Below are 4,863 nucleotides of genomic sequence, written 5' to 3' on the forward strand. Positions count from 1 at the left end.
GTGCCAAGAATATACTGAGCATATTAGTAACTATGTGCTTTTCGTCAGCTTCTGATTCTTGCCACATCCAAGTGGACAAAAGTGAGTAGTGCAGATACTGACATACCGGAGTAAATGACTTCAGGTCAGTCCTTACACCCTTGATGAGGCATTAGCTAGGCTTTGCAGGGGCTCAGAGAAGTTGTCTCGTATTTTGCTAGCCTATGTGCTCATCATCACACTCAGCTATTGCATGGAAATACACAAGAAATACAAAAATCCACTGGAGTATAAGTTGCACATATCATTGGTTAACATCTTCTCGAGTGTGATGGTTAATGAATGATCTTTTTTTGGTGTTTACTTTCTTGAGACTTTAAAAGTTCCATGAAGCAAGCATACAAAAACATTTACTATGTAAAGCAATCTGGTCTTCCTGTCTACATGACTCATTTTAAGATTTTTTTGCATAAAAGAAACTGAAGATGCCACCAAAACAACAGCTGCTTAGCTATAAATTACAAAAACAAGCCTCTCTTGCAAAATTATTATTGAAGGGCTTTATTTAAAGCAATTTACAAATTCATAAAGGATTTCACTTAATACACTCACACTTGATATAGCTTTTGAGGGCATTTAGGGAAGGTCTGGGGATTACACGGGAGCAACCCCCTTTTCCTTCACTGATAATTTGAAGATTAATTTATGTAAACCAAAAGGAAAGCCATGTTTGCAAAAATTCCGTAAGCTCACTACTTATTTAATTGAAGTTCCATAAGATCCTGTTCATTAAAAAGGAAAGCTTCTCGAGTCAAAACAGAGTTATCATCAACTTCTCACCTACTAGAACGATAACACAGAAGAGATGGTGGTAATTAGTGGGAAACTTTGGGGCATACAAATTACTAGCTTTGGAAATTCTGTTCTCAGTTAAAAAAACAAAACAAAACAAAACCTATTCCCTTTACCAAAGCTCATTTTCCTAAATTGAGTTATTTTCTCCTTTGGTTTTGTTTTTTATTTCTTGAGTTTTAAGAGACAAAAGTCCACAGAATTTGCCTTAACCTAGAGTCTACTCTGCATTTGATGGTGACTCAGGCCTGCCTTGGGCAAGTTATTACCTCCTCCTTCCTCAGTTTCTCCATCTGCAAAACAAGGATAATAATGCCTACGTCACAAGCTTGCTGCGTTGAGTTCATTGGCTAATGTTGGTGAAGCATTTCTAAAGATGGAATGTACTGATTATCATTAGTTTTGCTATACTTATTTATATAATTTGGGATATACACTCTGAATTTTTTAATGAGAGTAAATAAACCTCAAGTTTCTCTTCTTTTGATTGTATATGTGTGTCAATGTGATTTGGTCTTTTAAGATAAACAAATATTGTAAACGTCTGGTTAATTTGTTAATGGAGTATGACTTATGTTGAATGTTTAATTGACAGACTATTCCCTATGATATTCATAATAATCTCTAAGTGTTGGGAAGCACAAAGAGGACTGTACTGTCTTCTTATATCTGCTGTTTTTTAATTTTCGAAGATCCAAATGTTTCTTCTTCTTGTACAAAACAAAAGAATGTTGGAAGTATGAATTTCAAATGCTACTTTCTTTACATGGGTACTTCCTTTGATAATTTCCAGATTTAGTAAATTTCTTCCTTTTTACCTGATGGGTTTCTTTTTTAAAGAATTCGAAAGCTGCAAAACTCACCAGGCATAGCCTATTATCAATGAATCGATATACACTTAGTGAACATTTTCTTTCTACTAGTCCTGGTATAGGTAATGTGGGTTAGTTGATCTCAAAGTATAGTCTCAGGACCAACATCACCTGGGAACATGTTAGATAGGTAAATTTTGGACCTCGCCAAAGATCTCTGAATCAGGAACTCTGGGGAGGGAGTTTAGCAACCTGTGTTTTTTAAAAAAAAAAAAATTTTTTTTTAAAGATTTTATTTGTCAGCGAGAGAGAGCATGCACAAGCAGGGAGAGCAGCAGGCAGAGGGAGAAGCTGGCTCCTGCTGAGCAAGGAGCCTGATGTGGGACTGGATCCCAGGAACCCCTGGGATCATGATCTGAGCCGAAGGCAGACACTTAACTGACTGAGCCACCCAGGCATCCCAGTGATCTGTGTTTTAACAAATCCTCTTGGTGATTCTGATATTTGCTGAAGTCCAAGAAGTACTCCTCTGGAGGATACAAAGTTGGTTAGATTGTTTGTAACTTATAAACTGTCCACATCTGTGTTTGTTGCCAGCATTTGGATTGATACAGATGCCAGTGCACAGCTTCCAAATAAGTGCATCTATTTACTATTATATACTTGCACTTTTGGGTTTAGTTTAAGGAAGCACTCTGTATTATTACTTCCTGCATCTCTACTCTATAAGCAGGAGTAGGTGTTGCTGTCACCCTGGGAATGTAAGATTCTACTACCTGAATTCAATTCTTCTAGGATTCATGATCAGTCCTACACTATAGAGTTTAGACAAAGGCCCACATCTGTGCAGAAGGGTATTTAAAGGCTTTGATGAAGGCAGCCCAGCATTGGAGAGCAAGCCTGAAGTGGAATGGTGGCAATAGGAGGGGGTAGCCCTTGGTTTGTTCTTGTGCTTCTGGCTGGGTTTCTTTCTTTTTTTTTTTTTTTTTTTTTTTTATTTTTATTTTGTACTATAAACAACAACAACCAGTAACATACTGCTTTTCTTCACATTCATATGGATTTTACTGCTTTTACCTTTGAAGAAATAACCTGCAGAAAAATACTAGTAGTACCACGTTGCAAAATCTGTAAATCCCAGAAGTCAACAGCTTGAAGATAACCTTTAGGGGCAGGGAAGGAAACACTTGTGAGAGAGGAGACAAGCACATACAAGGACAACTAGTTGGGGGAGACGACTGTTTCAATGCCACCTAAGACAGTAGGTACTTTTGTTCTTCTTCCACCCACTGCTACCACCTCAAAGGCCTGATTTGGTTTAAGGTCTGCAGAACTTTTTTCAAATGAGAGAAGAGATGGTTTGAGGAGAGGTACAACAGGAAAGGCTCAAGTATGAATAAGAATCATGCAAAGTCCAAAGTCAGGGAAGAATCCACAGGGGACAGGACACCCAGAAAGGTCAATGTCACCCTACTTCAACAAATGCCTCCATTGGACTCATGAAGGAGTCTCAAAAACATTTGAGGTTTCAAATCAACGTACAGACTGTGTCCCTACAAACCCTGTTGGGTTATTTTCCTGACTGGATGATGATAAGCTTATGCCTTGAAGCAACGGAGACAGATTCTGAGATTGCCAAAGTTAAAGTAAGGTAGAAATTGTGCTTCCTTTGAAATGAATTGGCTTCATAACTGTTTTTTCTCTTAATCTAGCAACTGCTTTTTTCCATTTTACTACAGGTTATCTATTGCCTTAAGCTCGAAATGAAAAGGTGAACTAGTTGGTGTACGGAGAAGTGAAGTCCTGAGAAGGCACCAGGTCTGGAAGTAGTCAGCACATGCTGTGCTCTCATAATAGCTTGACCTTCCTTCAGTCCCAAAAACCCATCCCTCAGGTTGGTCTGAAGTTCGTTTGCAGGCCTTGTGACTACTCACTATCACTCATAGTGGGAAAGCACAGGAATGAAATGTCTGAGTTAAAAAAAAAAATCACAGTTGTTGGGTTGGGCTAATTCCCCTAGCCCAGTTTTTGCAGGATGTGGCTGTGGCCGTGGGGCTCCTGCTGAGCTCTGAGACCGTTGAATGGGGAGACACCGGAACCAGCACTGAGGTAGGAAATATGCAGTAGAAACCCTGGATATTAGGGCTCAGTGTCTGCAAATGGGCCATGAATGAAGAGCTGGCTGCCTCTCCTTGGCAGGAGGGAGCCTGGGGGGTTGGTGTGGAAGGCAGGATCTCAGACACGTACCGCAGGAGCTGCTGGTCCACGAAGCCAAAGTTGGGGAAGCCCACGTTCCCCCTCTGCTTGATGTAATCGAAGGCATCCTTCAGGCAGAACTGCTTGCTCTTCATTAGGTAAGCCATGCAGATGGTGTGTGAATGGGAGAGCCCAGCCTCACAGTGGACCAGGATCTTGCTTCCCCTTTCCCTGACATAGTCCGTGAAGCCTATTGGTTATTGAAAGTAGGAGCTAATGTCAGCCATGTGATTGTCTTACACGGGTTACATTTGTACTGCAGGTGGGTCATGCAGGATTCCAAGTTCTGCTGTGAGACATTCAGCAGGGCTGTGATGTAGCGGTTGGCCAAGAACTCGCATTTGGATGCACAGTGGTCTCTTCCAAGGTGGAGCAACTGAAGGACTTCAACAGGGCCGCCCTGGTCATAAGCTGGCCTGTAGGTGATGTCGAGCACTGGTTTCCCACACTGGCTCACGAAAGCTTTCTTCGTTTCAACCTTCTCTTGTGAAATCGGTTTTCCATCCATGCAACACTCAGGATATTCTGAATAGAAAGCCTCCTACCTCCTTTCCTACCTCTCTTTGAGGAAGTAGACCCGCGAGCGCAGAAGCGCAAGCGAGAAGCGAGGAGCGCCGGACGCCCACGTCGCTCTCTCCGCGCAGCCCCAGGTCCCACACAGGCTTTTGACTGCACCAGCTGCGCATGCGCACGCCGCCTCTTCCGGCAGCACGCAGTGTTGCTACGGTGCTGCCGTGTGTGACGCAGCTCCACCTAATCGAGGTTGCAGTGGATTATTGGGCTCTGGGTTTTTGGTCAGGCATTTTTGCTGGTTAGAGCCCTTGGATTATCTCAGCTGGATTCTGCCTTCTCGTGTGAATGAGATCTTTTTTGCTAGATGACGTGGCTTTACCCTCAGGCCCACAAGTAAGTAGCTGCTATTCCGGTCCCTGTCAGAGAAGGACCGTTCCAGAAGCTTTCTGGT

General features: G+C 42.2%; 1 pseudogene; it reads right to left on the reverse strand.

Annotated features, from left to right (window-relative positions):
• Window positions 1–3,622: 3,622 nt before the first annotated feature.
• LOC103663892 lies at window positions 3,623–4,585 on the reverse strand (annotated as a pseudogene).
• Window positions 4,586–4,863: the final 278 nt, after the last annotated feature.

This window comes from Ursus maritimus, unplaced genomic scaffold, assembly GCF_017311325.1.
Source record: "Ursus maritimus isolate PB19 unplaced genomic scaffold, ASM1731132v1 scaffold_5, whole genome shotgun sequence".
In the NCBI taxonomy this organism is placed as follows: Eukaryota; Metazoa; Chordata; class Mammalia; order Carnivora; family Ursidae; genus Ursus; species Ursus maritimus.